Raw genomic sequence first — 19,286 nt, forward strand, 5'->3', positions numbered from 1 at the left:
GCATACAGGATAAACAAAGATTCTGTTTTCCTGACCCTAGCCGTTCTGGCTACATAAACCTTCAAAGCCCTGACTACATCAAGTAACTCGGAATCCTCCAAGTCAGGAGTAGCCACAGGCACCACAATAGGTTGGTTTATATGAAAGGATGAAACCACTTTCGGCAGAAATTGTGGACTGGTCCGCAATTCTGCTCTATCCGCATGGAGAACCAGATAGGGGCTTTTATGTGACAAAGCCGCCAATTCTGACACACGCCTAGCCGAAGCCAAGGCTAGTAGCATGACCACCTTCCACGTGAGATATTTTAACTCCACGGTTTGAAGTGGCTCAAACCAGTGTGACTTCAGGAAACTCAACACCACGTTAAGATCCCAAGGTGCCACTGGAGGCACAAAAGGGGGCTGAATATGCAGCACTCCCTTTACAAACGTCTGAACTTCAGGCAGAGAAGCCAGTTCTTTTTGAAAGAAAATAGACAGGGCCGAAATCTGGACCTTAATGGAACCCAATTTTAGGCCCAAAGTCACTCCCGACTGTAGGAAGTGAAGGAAACGGCCCAGCTGGAATTCCTCCGTGGGGGCATTCCTGGCCTCACACCAAGCAACATATTTTCGCCATATACGGTGATAATGTTTAGCCGTCACGTCCTTCCTAGCCTTTATCAGCGTAGGAATAACCTCATCCGGAATGCCTTTTTCTGCTAAGATCCGGCGTTCAACCGCCATGCTGTCAAACGCAGCCGCGGTAAGTCTTGAAACAGACAGGGCCCCTGTTGCCAACAAGTCCTGTCTTAGAGGCAGAGGCCCTGGGTCCTCTGTGAGCATTTCTTGCAGATCTGGGTACCAAGTCCTTCTTGGCCAATCTGGAACAATGAGTATTGTTCTCACTCCTCTTCTTCTTATGATTCTCAGCACCTTTGGTATGAGAGGAAGAGGAGGAAATACATAAACCGACTGGAACACCCACGGTGTCACTAGTGCGTCTACAGCTATCACCTGAGGGTCTCTTGACCTGGCGCAATACCTCTGTAGCTTTTTGTTGAGGCGGGATGCCATCATGTCCACCTGTGGCAGTTCCCACCGACTTGCAATCTGCGTGAAGACTTCTTGATGAAGTCCCCACTCTCCCGGGTGGAGGTCGTGCCTGCTGAGGAAGTCTGCTTCCCAGTTGTCCACTCCCGGGATGAACACTGCTGACAGTGCGCTTACGTGATTCTCCGCCCAGCGAAGAATTCTGGTGGCTTCTACCATCGCCACCCTGCTCCTTGTGCCGCCTTGGCGGTTTACATGAGCCACTGCGGTGATGTTGTCTGACTGAATCAGAACCGGTTGGTCGCGAAGCAGGGACTCCGCTTGACGTAGGGCGTTGTATATGGCCCTTAGTTCCAGGATGTTGATGTGAAGGCAAGTCTCCTGACTTGACCACAGCCCTTGGAAATTTCTTCCCTGTGTGACTGCCCCCCACCCTCGGAGGCTTGCATCCGTGGTCACCAGGACCCAGTCCTGAATGCCGAATCTGTGACCTTCGAGAAGGTGAGCACTCTGCAGCCACCATAGGAGAGACACCCTGGCCCTGGGGGATAGGGTGATTAACCGATGCATCTGAAGATGTGATCCGGACCACTTGTCCAGTAAGTCCCATTGGAAGGTCCTCGCATGGAACCTGCCGAAGGGAATGGCCTCGTATGATGCCACCATCCTTCCCAGGACTCGAGTGCAGTGATGCACTGACACCTGTTTTGGTTTTAATAGATTCCTGACCAGTGTCATGAGCTCCTGAGCTCTCTCTATCAGGAGATAACCCTTTTCTGGTCTGTGTCTAGGATCATGCCTAGGAGAGGCAGATGAGCTGTAGGAACCAACTGCGACTTTGGAATATATAGAATCCAGCCGTGTTGCCGTTACACTTCCAGAGAAAGTGATACGCTGTTCAGCAACTGCTCTCTTGATCTCGCTTTTATGAGGAGATCGTCCAAGTACGGGATAATAGTGACACCTTGCTTCCGCAGGAGCACCATCATTTCCGCCATAACCTTGGTGAATATTCTCGGGGCCGTGGAGAGACCAAACGGCAACGTCTGAAATTGGTAATGACAATCCTGTACCGCAATTCTGAGGTACGCCTGATGAGGTGGATAAATGGGGACATGAAGGTATGCATCCTTTATTTCCAGAGTCACCATAAAATCTCCCCCTTTCAGGCTTGCAATGACCGCTCTTAGCGATTCCATCTTGAACTTGAACCTTTTCAGGTATATGTTAAGGGATTTTAAATTCAATATGGGTTTGACCGAACCGTCCGGTTTTGGGACTATAACATGGTCGAATAATAACCCCCTCCTTGTTGAAGGAGGGGAACCTTGACCACCACCTATTGAAGATACAATTTGTTAATTGCAGTTAACACTGTTTCCCTCTCGTGGGGGGAAGCTGGCAGGGCTGCCAGTGAGGGGGCATCTTCTCAAAGTCCAGCTTGTATCCCTGAGACACAATATCTATTGCCCAGGGATCTAACAGGGAGTGAACCCAGTTGTGGCTGAACTTACGAAGGCGTGCCCCCACCGGGCCTCGCTCCGCCTGTGGAGCCCCAGCGACATGCGATATTTTGTAGAGGCCGGGGAGGACTTCTGTTCCTGGGAACTAGCTGTGTTGTGCAGCTTCTTTCCTCTGCCCCTGCCTCTGGCAAGAAAGGACGCACCTCGGACTTTATTGTTTCTATGTTCGAAAGGCTGCATTTGATAATGTCGTGCTTTCCTAGGCTGTGCAGGAATATAAAGCAAAATATCAGAATTACCAGCTATAGCTGTGGAGACCAGGTCCGAGAACCCTTCTCCACACAATCCTCAGCCTTCCATATGCCTCTTAAGTCGGCATCATCTGTCCATTGCATATTCTACAGGACACGTCAAGCAGAAATCGACATAGCTTTGACTCTAGGACCCAGTAGACTCATGTCTCTTTGGGCATGTTTTATATATATATATCTCTTAAGACAGCATCTTTAATATATATATCTCTATATATACATATATATATATATATACATACTAGGGTCTCAATCTCTGCTGATAAGGTACCTGTCCGCGCTGCCACAGCGCTATAAACCCATGCCGACGCAATCGCCGGTCTGAGTAGTGTACCAGAATGTGCACGCTATCTGCAGGATCCCTGAGGATAGCTATTACGTCAGGGCTACCTTTTGGGCAAACGTGACACCCTAGGGGAAGATTTCCATTGTATCCTGGCCCTAGTAGGGAAAGGATACTACCTGAGAATTCCTTGTGGGAAGCTGCAGCTTCTTGTCTGGAGATTCCCGCTCTTTTTCTTCACGAGAGGAGGGAAATTTACCTCAGCTTTCTTCCCCTTAAACATGTGTACCCTTGTGTAAGGGACAGATGAGTCATCAGTGATATGCAAATCATCTTTTATTACAATAATCATATATTGAATACTTTTCTGCCATTTTGGCTGTAACTTTGCATTATCGTAGTCGACACTGGAGTCAGACTCCGTGTCGATATCAATGTCTATTATTTTGGATAGTGATCATTGAGAGACTCTGAAGGTCTCTGCGACATAGGGACAGACATGGGTAGATTCCCTGTCTGTTCTCTAAACTTTTGTGCAATAAATTCACCTTAGCACTTAATTACACATATCCAAACAGGTGTCGGCGTTGTCGACGGAGACACCCTCTCACACACATATTTGCTCCATCTCCTCCTTAGGGGAGCCTTTTACCTCATACATGTCGACACACACGTGCCGACACACCACACACTCAGGGAATGCTCATCTGAAGACAATTCCCCCACAAGGCCCTTTGGAGAGACAGAGAGAGAGTATACCAGCACACACCCAAGCGCTATTAACCCAGGAATAACACAGTAACTTAATGTTAACCCAGTAGCTGCTGTTTATATTGATTTTTGCGCCTAATTATGTGCCCCCCCCTTCTCTTTTTACCCTCTTCTACCGTGTAACTGCAGGGGAGAGGCAGGGGAGCTTCCTCTCAGCGGTGCTGTGGAGAAAAAACATGGCGCTGGTGAGTGCTGAGGAAGAAGCCCCGTTCCTCGACGGCGGGCTTCTGTCCCGCTTTCATGTACAATTTTTGGCGGGGGCTCATACATATGTACAGTGCCCAACTGTATATATGCAAACTTTTGCCAAAGAGGTCTCTAATTGCTGCCCAGGGCGCCCCCCCCTGTGCCCTGCACCCTTACAGTGACCGGAGTATGTGGGTGTAGTGTGGGAGCAATGGCGCACAGCTGCAGTGCTGTGCGCTACCTCAGTGAAGACTGGAGTCTTCTGCCGCCGATTTCGAAGTCTTCTTGCTTCTTTCACCCAGCTTCTGTCTTCCGGCTCTGCGAGGGGGACGGCGGCGCGGCTCCGGGATCTGGCGACGAGGGTGAGATCCTGTGTACGATCCCTCTGGAGCTAATGGTGTCCAGTAGCCTAAGAAGCAGGACCTATCTTCAGAGAGTAGGGCTGCTTCTCTCCCCTCAGTCCCACGATGCAGGGAGCCTGTTGCCAGCAGATCTCCCTGAAAATAAAAAACCTAACAAAATACTTTCTTATAGCAAGCTCAGGAGAGCTCACTAAACAGCACCCAGCTCGTCCGGGCACAGATTCAAACTGAGGTCTGGAGGAGGGGCATAGAGGGAGGAGCCAGAGCACACCAGAATCCAAATTCTTTCTTGGAGTGCCCAGTCTCCTGCCGAGCCCGTCTATTCCTCATGGTCCTTACGGAGTCCCCAGCATCCACTAGGACGTTAGAGAAAATAATAATAATAATAGTAATAATAATAATAATAATAATAAAATAATAAAAAAATTTAAAAACAAGGAGACCAATGCTGAATATAAGTGTAAAAAAATGTCACACAAAATGACTTACGTAAAATTAGCATATTTAGGCTGAGATGCTAAACTAAACTACCTCAAATTGCTTTGTGTTTTCATATATATCATTAACTTTGGTAATAACTGTTAGTTGTAGAATTTCTGGGATCCGGACTATGGGGGTCATTCCGAGTTGATTGCTCGCTGGCTAGTTTTAGCAGCCATGCAAACGCTATTCCGCCACCCACTGGGGAGTGTATTGTAGCTTAGCAGAAGTGCGAACGCATGTGCAGCCGAGCTCTGCAGAAACAGTATGTTCAGTTTCTGAGTAGCTCTGAACCTATCATGTAGAAAAAACAGAGATTTCCGCACAGGTACCATGCGACTATATCCCCATCTATTGTATTAATTTCTAGATGTGTCTAAAGGGGGGGATGTGCTACCCGCTACCTAGAACCAGTATTTTACCAAAAAGAAAACAAAAAAGAAAGGTAGTTCTGTGGTGCACTTAGTCGATGAATTTAACAGTTTTATTTTTATTATTAAAACGTAACTTTTATTGGTATCATAAAATATATACTCTTCCCACTTGTCTATAAAAAAGCGAAATATTAAAATGTAGAGATAGAAAGAAATGAAATAATAAAATCTGGCGTTAGAGCACCCGATATTTCTCCTGTACTTATTAAATATTCGATCCAAATACCGATAGTATTAATGTGTCTGACCTATAATGATATATTAATTAAAATACTCTAAATATATCCTAAAGTGATCTATTAGTCGTGTCCTCCCACCTCTTATAAACCAATCCGAATGTGTGGTTATGAGGTAATTACAGGAAGGGTATATATAGATCACTCAATATTGAGTGGATAATATGCAGTACAGTTTAGTTGTCCTTTCAATTCAGTGATGTGTTTCCTCATGCAATGCTATGAGGTTGATACAATGTATTATGTTCAATCATTCACTGTTGCAAACTGACTGAGCGGATCACTGTAGCAGTATTGTGACGAATGGGCTGTTCACTCACTCCTCTTATGCCTTGATCTAGAGCATATTCCCAAATCAGTACATCTGTAATAATAATGTGCTGTGGTATGATAATACGGGGTTATCCCATTCGCAGTTCCTGCCTAAATGTGATCTTAGAGTGTGTATTGTCCCTTGGTGTTTGATAATTGGAGCTCGTGTAGGACTGCAGAGACTTAATTTATAAGTATACAGTCCTACATAGGACACTCGCAGACGTGTTAATAGTAATGTTATGTCAGTTTAAATATCAAATCTTTCCTCTATATAACTGTGACGTGTATGGTCCCAATCCGCCGCTGCTGTATAATAACATGCAGATAAATGAATAGTGCCCGTATATTATCACCTGGGGCTCAAATTGATCTCTATAAATCAACCTTTCTGTCTGCTAGCAGTGTACTGAGAACACATACGTGATACTAAGTAGGAGGATTTCACACAAAAACAGTCTGCACGTGCTATATCTATTAGAGCTTTCCCAAAATACTAGGAACTTCTATTAATGTAGGTATACTTGAGTTAAATCATTTAATAGGTATTAATGACACATAGTATATTTGTACATTGTTACAGGAGCAAAAAACGGGGCTATCAGCGCCTCACTCCAATGCGCATTTCGCATGTAGCTTAATCATGGAGCCGACCCGACTGCTGGGTCTGCCACGTTTATATAGGGGGTATGTGTCCGTTAATTTTCAAACTAACCAATGGGGGTAATTTCGCAAACAAGCGCTGGTCATTCATCAAAGTTAATCGTTCCCCGAGTAACCGAACAGGACAGAGTAATCAACCTCCTTTTTGCTCCGCTCCGTCTCCCGCAATGCTGCTGGAACTAATACCAGCGTGCACGTAGTTAATAATTGATAATCATACATTCCTACGCGAGTGAGGAATTCCTGTCCTTCCGAATGTGAAGATATTTTATTAACTAATTATATTGTCACTGTTTATTTATTAGGATGCTTCAATTGATTGCTATGTTATCAGGCAGGAGAACAGAAGAGCAGGAGTAATTGATTAAATGGTACTAGGAAGTAATGAGGATAATAAGATATGGCTGTAGCTAATTTAACAGTATACATATATATTACCGTAATAGTATGTATTACATAATTTAATAAGATTTTGTAATTTGTGATCATTTCATAGTTTTTATACTATGTATAATGATTGTTCTATTTAGTTAGTGAAGTAATTAATTAGAAGATCAAAAAAGAAAAGAAAAAGGAAAAAAAAAAAAAAAAAAATATATATATATATATATATATATATATATATATATTTTTTAAATAAGTGAAAAAATAGTTATTGGTTTATGTATTGGTAATGTTTGTATATCGGTTGTACTCATTTGTCCATATCGTAGGCTATTTCACATTTTAATTAGTGTATGAGTATGTAATTATTGTGCCTATTCTTATTGCGTGATATCTCACGATTGTGAGTTATATGATTATATATCACATTATATGCACGGAGTTATCTTATGTGCTTAGTGCTTACAGCTTAAAATCGGGCTAGCTGGTGATCAAATAATGCTAGGTGCTACTGTAGTGAGACATGTGTTACAGTCCTGGGAGTGCTGACAGATGTGCAAAGAAAAACTAATAAAGTTGAAAGATGTAGAAAATATAATGTGCGGGAGAGATGTTAATAAGCAACCTAAGACTCTCCAGTAAAGGTAAAAATAAAAATAAATATAAAAATGAAAATAAAAAATAAAAAAGTGTGAAAAGGTGTATGTGAAAAGATTATCTTTTTTATTTTTTATTATTATTTTTTATTTTTATATTTTAATATTTTTTAGTGTGTGGATGTCTTCCAATCCACGTGATTGAAAAGAGTGGTGTATATGGGATATTATGGTGTGATATAATCTCATGCGACTTCCTCGACCAATGAGTGATGCTGAGGGTCTTGTGGTCATGTATTGAGAACAAACACCTGATGTTCTTATTATATACATTAATTCTCTAAGAGATCAAGTTTTAACACATACCATAACTATTATCGATTGTATGAAGAAATTTAAAAAGGATGACTTGATTATTGCTCCATGTTGTACCTACTACGGTTTCACATGTATAGCTGAAATATTAATGAAATCTGCTCGTATTCCCCAATTATATCAATTTCTCACAGAAAGGAAGCAAAGCTGATATTATCATTTAATCCGTGTGGTTGGGTACTCCCCATCAAAAAGATGAGGCGTGCCTCTCTCCTCAGAAGTTGATTCGTCATATTTCCGCCTCTGTTATCTGATTTAACTTTTTCCATCACAAAGGCTTTCAGAGATCGTGTATTACTTTGATGGTAATTCATAAAGTGTCTGGCCACTGTGGAGAGAACTTTACATTTGCGTTGGTCTTCTTCAGCTTTCCGAATGTTGCCTGCATGTTCAAGTAGTCGCTGCTTGAACGGTCTGCCTGTCATGCCCACGTAGTGGAGACCACATGGGCATGTCAAGCAGTAAACGACATTCTGTGTGTTACAATTGAGAAAATCTTGGATCTGCCAGGTATGTCCATATTTGTCTGTGAATTGCTGCGTCTTCACAGTATATTGACATGCTTTGCAGTGACCACAGCTAAAAAATCCTTTAAGTGGTGCTCTTATGGATGATTCTGATTGAAAATGGCTATGTACGAGGGAGTCTCTAAGGTTTCTCGCTCTCCTCCAACACATTTGGACCTTATCTCCCAGAATACTGGAGAGATCTGGATCTGCTTTCAGTACATGCCAATGTTTCTGGATAGTTTGTCTAATTAATTGGTTTTCTTGGCAAAAAGTGCCAATGAATCTAATGGGTTGCTGGTCTGTATTTTGTTTCCTATGTTCTGTCTGGGGATAGATGAGAGTATTCCTGGATTTGCTCCTAGCTTGATTGTATGCTTTACGCGTGGATCTCCTGCTGTACCCTCTCGCAGTTAGTCTGCCTTCCAATTCCTTTGCTCTTATCTCAAAGGTTTGTTGGTTGGTACAGTTTCTGCGTGTCCTGAGGTATTCCCCCTTAGGTACCCCTCGGATGACTGCCTTTGGATGGAAACTAGTAGCATGAAGGATGCTATTAGTTGCTGTTTCTTTCCTGAACATATCTGCTGTCAGGCATCCATCTTCTTCTACTGTGATTGTCAAGTCCAAGAAATTCACAGCTTTCTGACTCATCTCTGTTGTCAACGTCAGATTAAAGGGGTTGGTATTCAAGATTGCAATAAATTCTTGAAATGACTCTTTTTCTCCTTCCCAGATGACAAACAGGTCATCTATATAGCGTAGCCATAAGAGGACATGTTGTGTGAATGTCTCATGGGCTTCCGTGAAGACATGTTCTCTCTCCCACCAACCCATATACCAATTCGCGTAGGTAGGCGCACACGCTGTGCCCATGGCTGATCCTCTCTGCTGGAGGTAAAAACTACCATTAAAGATGAAATAGTTTTTAGTGAGTACAAACTCCAGAAGTTGGAGTAGGAAGCCATTGAGTTCATTACGGGGTTCCATATTAAGGAAGAATTCCGTTGCGTGTAGGCCTCTGGTATGTTGTATACTTGTGTATAACGATTCCACATCGCATGTGGCTATCCAAGTTCCTGGGCTTATATGCAGATTTTCTATCTTGGCGAGCACGTCCATCGTATCTCTCACATAGGATGGGAGAGTGACTACCATTCCTCTCAGATGTTTATCCACAAAATAACTAGCTTTTTCGGTTAAGTTATTAATACCCGACACAATGGGTCTACCTGGGGGCTTGTGACGATCCTTATGCACTTTGGGTAGCATATAGAAAGTGGCTATCCTCGGTTCTTTAGTCTCCAGATATTCAAATTGATTCTTGTCTAGGATACCCTCATCTCGTGCTTGTTGGAGAAGACAATTGTACTGTTTCAGGAATTCTTCTGTTGGATTACCTGGGAGTTTTTTATAACAGGTAGGATCGTGTAGTTGTCTTAACGCTTCTTGGATATACATTTGTTTAGGCCACAAAACTATATTGCCGCCTTTATCGGACGGTTTGATACCCTCATCTCGTGCTCCAACAAGCACGAGATGAGGGTATCCTAGACAAGAATCAATTTGAATATCTGGAGACTAAAGAACCGAGGATAGCCACTTTCTATATGCTACCCAAAGTGCATAAGGATCGTCACAAGCCCCCAGGTAGACCCATTGTGTCGGGTATTAATAACTTAACCGAAAAAGCTAGTTATTTTGTGGATAAACATCTGAGAGGAATGGTAGTCACTCTCCCATCCTATGTGAGAGATACGATGGACGTGCTCGCCAAGATAGAAAATCTGCATATAAGCCCAGGAACTTGGATAGCCACATGCGATGTGGAATCGTTATACACAAGTATACAACATACCAGAGGCCTACACGCAACGGAATTCTTCCTTAATATGGAACCCCGTAATGAACTCAATGGCTTCCTACTCCAACTTCTGGAGTTTGTACTCACTAAAAACTATTTCATCTTTAATGGTAGTTTTTACCTCCAGCAGAGAGGATCAGCCATGGGCACAGCGTGTGCGCCTACCTACGCGAATTTGTATATGGGTTGGTGGGAGAGAGAACATGTCTTCACGGAAGCCCATGAGACATTCACACAACATGTCCTCTTATGGCTACGCTATATAGATGACCTGTTTGTCATCTGGGAAGGAGAAAAAGAGTCATTTCAAGAATTTATTGCAATCTTGAATACCAACCCCTTTAATCTGACGTTGACAACAGAGATGAGTCAGAAAGCTGTGAATTTCTTGGACTTGACAATCACAGTAGAAGAAGATGGATGCCTGACAGCAGATATGTTCAGGAAAGAAACAGCAACTAATAGCATCCTTCATGCTACTAGTTTCCATCCAAAGGCAGTCATCCGAGGGGTACCTAAGGGGGAATACCTCAGGACACGCAGAAACTGTACCAACCAACAAACCTTTGAGATAAGAGCAAAGGAATTGGAAGGCAGACTAACTGCGAGAGGGTACAGCAGGAGATCCACGCGTAAAGCATACAATCAAGCTAGGAGCAAATCCAGGAATACTCTCATCTATCCCCAGACAGAACATAGGAAACAAAATACAGACCAGCAACCCATTAGATTCATTGGCACTTTTTGCCAAGAAAACCAATTAATTAGACAAACTATCCAGAAACATTGGCATGTACTGAAAGCAGATCCAGATCTCTCCAGTATTCTGGGAGATAAGGTCCAAATGTGTTGGAGGAGAGCGAGAAACCTTAGAGACTCCCTCGAACATAGCCATTTTCAATCAGAATCATCCATAAGAGCACCACTTAAAGGATTTTTTAGCTGTGGTCACTGCAAAGCATGTCAATATACTGTGAAGACGCAGCAATTCACAGACAAATATGGACATACCTGGCAGATCCAAGATTTTCTCAATTGTAACACACAGAATGTCGTTTACTGCTTGACATGCCCATGTGGTCTCCACTACGTGGGCATGACAGGCAGACCGTTCAAGCAGCGACTACTTGAACATGCAGGCAACATTCGGAAAGCTGAAGAAGACCAACGCAAATGTAAAGTTCTCTCCACAGTGGCCAGACACTTTATGAATTACCATCAAAGTAATACACGATCTCTGAAAGCCTTTGTGATGGAAAAAGTTAAATCAGATAACAGAGGCGGAAATATGACGAATCAACTTCTGAGGAGAGAGGCACGCCTCATCTTTTTGATGGGGAGTACCCAACCACACGGATTAAATGATAATATCAGCTTTGCTTCCTTTCTGTGAGAAATTGATATAATTGGGGAATACGAGCAGATTTCATTAGTATTTCAGCTATACATGTGAAACCGTAGTAGGTACAACATGGAGCAATAATCAAGTCATCCTTTTTAAATTTCTTCATACAATCGATAATAGTTATGGTATGTGTTAAAACTTGATCTCTTAGAGAATTAATGTATATAATAAGAACATCAGGTGTTTGTTCTCAATACATGACCACAAGACCCTCAGCATCACTCATTGGTCGAGGAAGTCGCATGAGATTATATCACACCATAATATCCCATATACACCACTCTTTTCAATCACGTGGATTGGAAGACATCCACACACTAAAAAATATTAAAATATAAAAATAAAAAATAATAATAAAAAATAAAAAAGATAATCTTTTCACATACACCTTTTCACACTTTTTTATTTTTTATTTTCATTTTTATATTTATTTTTATTTTTACCTTTACTGGAGAGTCTTAGGTTGCTTATTAACATCTCTCCCGCACATTATATTTTCTACATCTTTCAACTTTATTAGTTTTTCTTTGCACATCTGTCAGCACTCCCAGGACTGTAACACATGTCTCACTACAGTAGCACCTAGCATTATTTGATCACCAGCTAGCCCGATTTTAAGCTGTAAGCACTAAGCACATAAGATAACTCCGTGCATATAATGGGATATATAATCATATAACTCACAATCGTGAGATATCACGCAATAAGAATAGGCACAATAATTACATACTCATACACTAATTAAAATGTGAAATAGCCTACGATATGGACAAATGAGTACAACCGATATACAAACATTACCAATACATAAACCAATAACTATTTTTTCACTTATTTAAAAAATATATATATATATATATATATAATTTTTTTTTTTTTTTTTTTCCTTTTTCTTTTCTTTTTTGATCTTCTAATTAATTACTTCACTAACTAAATAGAACAATCATTATACATAGTATAAAAACTATGAAATGATCACAAATTACAAAATCTTATTAAATTATGTAATACATACTATTACGGTAATATATATGTATACTGTTAAATTAGCTACAGCCATATCTTATTATCCTCATTACTTCCTAGTACCATTTAATCAATTACTCCTGCTCTTCTGTTCTCCTGCCTGATAACATAGCAATCAATTGAAGCATCCTAATAAATAAACAGTGACAATATAATTAGTTAATAAAATATCTTCACATTCGGAAGGACAGGAATTCCTCACTCGCGTAGGAATGTATGATTATCAATTATTAACTACGTGCACGCTGGTATTAGTTCCAGCAGCATTGCGGGAGACGGAGCGGAGCAAAAAGGAGGTTGATTACTCTGTCCTGTTCGGTTACTCGGGGAACGATTAACTTTGATGAATGACCAGCGCTTGTTTGCGAAATTACCCCCATTGGTTAGTTTGAAAATTAACGGACACATACCCCCTATATAAACGTGGCAGACCCAGCAGTCGGGTCGGCTCCATGATTAAGCTACATGCGAAATGCGCATTGGAGTGAGGCGCTGATAGCCCCGTTTTTTGCTCCTGTAACAATGTACAAATATACTATGTGTCATTAATACCTATTAAATGATTTAACTCAAGTATACCTACATTAATAGAAGTTCCTAGTATTTTGGGAAAGCTCTAATAGATATAGCACGTGCAGACTGTTTTTGTGTGAAATCCTCCTACTTAGTATCACGTATGTGTTCTCAGTACACTGCTAGCAGACAGAAAGGTTGATTTATAGAGATCAATTTGAGCCCCAGGTGATAATATACGGGCACTATTCATTTATCTGCATGTTATTATACAGCAGCGGCGGATTGGGACCATACACGTCACAGTTATATAGAGGAAAGATTTGATATTTAAACTGACATAACATTACTATTAACACGTCTGCGAGTGTCCTATGTAGGACTGTATACTTATAAATTAAGTCTCTGCAGTCCTACACGAGCTCCAATTATCAAACACCAAGGGACAATACACACTCTAAGATCACATTTAGGCAGGAACTGCGAATGGGATAACCCCGTATTATCATACCACAGCACATTATTATTACAGATGTACTGATTTGGGAATATGCTCTAGATCAAGGCATAAGAGGAGTGAGTGAACAGCCCATTCGTCACAATACTGCTACAGTGATCCGCTCAGTCAGTTTGCAACAGTGAATGATTGAACATAATACATTGTATCAACCTCATAGCATTGCATGAGGAAACACATCACTGAATTGAAAGGACAACTAAACTGTACTGCATATTATCCACTCAATATTGAGTGATCTATATATACCCTTCCTGTAATTACCTCATAACCACACATTCGGATTGGTTTATAAGAGGTGGGAGGACACGACTAATAGATCACTTTAGGATATATTTAGAGTATTTTAATTAATATATCATTATAGGTCAGACACATTAATACTATCGGTATTTGGATCGAATATTTAATAAGTACAGGAGAAATATCGGGTGCTCTAACGCCAGATTTTATTATTTCATTTCTTTCTATCTCTACATTTTAATATTTCGCTTTTTATAGACAAGTGGGAAGAGTATATATTTTATGATACCAATAAAAGTTACGTTTTAATAATAAAAATAAAACTGTTAAATTCATCGACTAAGTGCACCACAGAACTACCTTTCTTTTTTGTTTTCTTTTTGGTAGCTCTGAACCTACTCTGCGCTTGCGATCACTTCAGCCTATTCGTGTCCGGATTTGACATCATACACCCACCCAGCGAATGCCCAGCCACGCCTGCGTTTTTTCAGACACACCTGCGTTTTTGCAAACACTCCCTAAAAACAGTCACCCAGAAACGCCCCCTTCCTGTCAATCTTCTTGCGCCCATTAGTGCAATTGAAAACTTTGCTAGAACCTGTGCACAACCACAATAGGCTTTGTACCTGTGCGTCATTGTGTCATTGCATGCACAGAAATGCCATTTTTTAGCCTGATCGCTGCGCTTCGAACAACGGCAGCTAGCGATCAACTCAGAATAACCCCCTATGGGTCTACAATGTATAGGTCGACAATCAATAGGTCAACACCATATTGTCGACTTGCATTAGGTCGACATTGACAAAAGGTCAACATATTAGAGGTCAACAAGTACAAAAGGTTGACAGGTTCAAATGGTTGACATGGCAATGGTCGACACACATATGGTCAACACATGGTTTTTGTGTTTTTTACATGCTTTTGGACTTTTTCCATCCTTGACTATCCATGTCACACATAATAACCTTCAGTAACCTTGAGTCATGTGATGCGGAGTGGAGCGAGAGACCGCGCCCAGAATGTTGACATCATAATCTTGATATATCAAGGAAGCTTAGGGATTATGTGTCACGATCCGGGTATCTGGACGCCATTACTTACCCTTCAGATGCCTCCTAAGGCTGGCTCAGCGTTCCAGGACCGGATCCCGCTGTTCCTGAGTTTCCACATGCAGAATGTCAGAGTGGTGATTTCATCAGCCGTGGCCTCCGCTGTGCCCGCGTGGTTAAATGTGCGCTTGTCAGTCTGGCGTCTCCTGTCTCCTGTGGCCGGCGTCGCCATTACTGTTTCAATTCTCACATGGATTACAAACCAAACTTCCCTCCAAGTGTCTGCATGGGCGCAGCCATCTTGGATTTTGTCATCTGATTATTTCCACCAATCTGCTGTCTGTATTGTTGATTTGCATAATTGCCTAGCCAACCCCTTCCTTGCTGCAGGTATAAGTATGCTGTGCCTGAGCAAGGAAGGCGTCAGTGCTTTGGTTGTCTAACCTAGTTCCAGTTTGTCTCTCTCCTGTGGTTGTCTTCCAGGTTCCAGCTCCTGTCTCCAGACTTCTGCTATAGAGACCCGCACCAGCATTCCATCTGCGGTGTAGCCTGACTCTCCGATCCATTCTGGACTCACCTGTTTCCAGCTACAACAATCACCTGCTTCCAGCCCAGCTTCCAGCAGTGTACAGCTTCTCTTAAAGGGCCGGTGTCCTTTCTGCAGTTTACCACTCTCCACCGGTATTATTATTTCACCGCTCTCAAACAATCACCTGCTTCCAGCCCAGCTTCCAGCAGTGTACAGCTTCTCTTAAAGGGCCGGTGTCCTTTTCTGCAGTTTACCACTCTCCACCGGTATTATTATTTCACCGCTCTCAAACTCCAAACTTCATTATTATTTCATCGCTCTCAAGTTCGTTTATTATTTAACTGGTTCCAGCCAGTATCCACTCCGTACCAACAACAGTCTGGTTCCAGCCAGTATCCACAGCAGCCGTTTTACCTTCAGCAGCCCAGCCTTTCCTGGAACATCAGCTGGTACGATCCTGGGTTCTCTCCATTGCTACAGTCAGGCCTGGTAAGGACTTTCCAACTAGAAGATTATAAGAACTGTCTCACACTACCAGTGCCTGTGGCCCTTGCCACCCTGTAGTACCCAGGAATTGTATTTATCCTCTGTTGACTTTTATGTTTCCTTTTACTGCTGCTGTGTTACGGAGTTTGTCATAATAAACATCATTGACTTTTATCCTGGTTGTCGTGGTCACGCCTTCGGGCAGTTATTCTACATGTTACTTACATGTCTAGGGGTCTGATACAACCTCCCAGGTTCCGTTACATCTCAGCCCCTACAACTGAGGCTGCCTCCCGTCAGCTCAGGCCCTCAGTTGTGACATTATGGTTAGTGCTAATGTTAGCATTAGGGTTACGGTTGCCGATATGGTTAGGGATATTATCAGAAAACTACTACAGTATGTCAAAATATCATCTGTATCGACATGCTAAACATCAATATGGTCAGTGTTGACATTGTGACAGTCGAACAGATACACCAAACCCATTGAATATTATTTCTGAAAATCTACTAATATTCATGTTTTGTCCGAGTCTACCCGAGATCAAGCATACTTGTGATTAATCGGACATGGGTGAATGTTTCTAAATCAAACACAGAAATCAGCATGTTTTCCAGAATCTTATTTTTCAATGGCATATGAAATCATGTTTTTTGTCCATGTTTTAGTTGAGTTTGGCCAAACACTCCCAGAAATTGCAGAGTTCACTTCGGTCCATGTTTACAAATTACGAACGTAATTTGATCCATGTTTTTCAAATATGGGTGAACACAGAAGCCACTTACGATTGTTTTTAATTGATAGAAAGTGTCACATGTACCAGTGACATGCCAAACTCATGAAAATACAACCCAAACCAAGCAGTCCTCGTGGGCTTAGAGAGAGAAGTTACAGAGGAGCAGTGTTGTGGTGTTGGCTTTGGATCGGAGCTTGTGGAGTGTTGTGAGTGTAAATTGTCCTGTATACTAATATAGTTTGTTATCTGTCTGACTGTTTTTTGTCCTTTGTCTATTTTATTTTAAATCCTGTCAGTGTGTGTGTGTGTGTGTGTGTGTGTGTGTGTGTGTGTGTGTGTGTGTGTGTGTGTGTGTGTGTGTGTGCGCACGCATGCTTAGTATAGTGGTAGAGGAAGTTTGCGGGTTTTTATTTTCTTTGTGTTTAGTGTTTGTGGAGGGTTAGTTAGGAGGATGTCTGGGGCTTAGCCAGGGATGCTGGAGTGTGAGGTGGAGGAGCCAGCATGTCTGGATCCCCATGACAGAGACAGTGGAGATAGTGAGTATCAGTCCAGCCAGAGAGGAAAAACTAAAACTGGCAGAAAACTGGCAGAAATATGAAGTTTTCCTTCCAAGAAAACATGGCCTAGGTGACAGAAGTCCTGAGGCACCACAAACAGCTGTTTGGGTGGCAGGCCATCCACGTTGCCATCCGCAGGAAGAACTGCATCTGGGAAGGGGTTGTTGCTGCAGTGCTGAGGGCCCCATTAAGCGTAATGACAAGACCTGCATGAAACGGTTCTCAGACGTCAAGAGGCAGGTCAAGGCCAAAATAGCGAAGGAAGCCAAAGTAGCTTGCCAGACAGGCTCACCATATGAAGTCATTTACCTTCAGTATGAGGAGCCAATTAAAATCCTTCTTCCAGAAGAGGTTATGAGCCACTGTCATGTCCAGGACATGGATGAGCCTATGTGTCCTGGTGAGTTTTTTTTCATTCTCAGATTGCACCATTATTTGTTAATGTTGGATCAGGTATACTGTATTTAATATACAGGTGAAACTCATAAAATTAGAATATAGTGCAAAAGTTAATTTATTTAAGTAATTCAGCTTAAAAGGTGAAACTAATATATTATATAGACTCATTACATGCATTAGAGCACTTCATGCTTCCTTCAGCAGACAAGCTTTATGGAGATGCTGACTTGGCACCTGCCCACACTGCCAAAAGTACCAAAACCTGGGTTCAATGACCATGGGATTACTGACCTGAACTGCATAGAGAATCTAAGGGGCATTGCCACGAGAAAGATGAGAGACATGAGACCGAACAATGCAGAAGAGCTGAAGGCCGCTATTGAAGCATCCTTGTCTTCCATAATACCTCAGCAGTACCACAGGCTGATAGAATCCATGCCACGCCGCATTGAGGCAGTGATTCATGCAAAAGGGACCCAAACCAAGTACTGAGTACATATGCATGATTATACTTTACAGAGGGACGACATTTCTGTATTTAAAATCCTTTCTCTGACGTCCTAGTGGATGCTGGGAACTCCGTAAGGACCATGGGGAATAGCGGCTCCGCAGGAGACTGGGCACAAAAGTAAAGCTTTAGGACTACCTGGTGTGCACTGGCTCCTCCCCCTATGACCCTCCTCCAAGCCTCAGTTAGATTTTTGTGCCCGGCCGAGAAGGGTGCACACTAGGGGCTCTCCTGAGCTTCTTTGTGAAAGTTTAGTTTTAGGTTTTTTATTTTCAGTGAGACCTGCTGGCAACAGGCTCACTGCATCGAGGGACTAAGGGGAGAAGAAGCGAACCTGCCTGCTTGCAGCCAGCTTGGGCTTCTTAGGCTACTGGACACCATTAGCTCCAGAGGGACCGAACACAGGCCCAGCCTCGGAGTCCGGTCCCAGAGCCGCGCCGCCGGCCCCCTTACAGAGCCAGAAGCAAGAAGAGGTCCGGAAAATCGGCGGCAGAAGACATCAGTCTTCACCAAGGTAGCGCACAGCACTGCAGCTGTGCGCCATTGCTCCTCATACACACCTCACACTGCAGTCACTGAGGGTGCAGGGCGCTGGGGGGGGGCGCCCTGAGCAGCAATAAAAACACCTTGGCTGGCAAACATACATCACATATAACCCCCAGGGCTATATGGATGTATTTTAACCCCTGCCAGAATCCATAAAAATGCGGGAGAAAAGTCCGCGAAAAAGGGGCGGAGCCTATCTCCTCAGCACACTGGCGCCATTTTCTCTCACAGCTCCGTTGGAGGGAAGCTCCCTGGCTCTCCCCTGCAGTTACTACACTACAGAAAGGGGTTAAAAAAGAGAGGGGGGCACTAATTAGGCGCAGTATTAATAAAACAGCAGCTATAAGGGGAAAAACACTTCTATAAGGTTATCCCTGTATATATATAGCGCTCTGGTGTGTGCTGGCATACTCTCCCTCTGTCTCCCCAAAGGGCTAGTGGGGTCCTGTCCTCTATCAGAGCATTCCCTGTGTGTGTGCTGTGTGTCGGTACGATTGTGTCGACATGTATGAGG

Source organism: Pseudophryne corroboree, chromosome 2 (genome assembly GCF_028390025.1).
Source record: "Pseudophryne corroboree isolate aPseCor3 chromosome 2, aPseCor3.hap2, whole genome shotgun sequence".
Taxonomy (NCBI): domain Eukaryota; kingdom Metazoa; phylum Chordata; class Amphibia; order Anura; family Myobatrachidae; genus Pseudophryne; species Pseudophryne corroboree.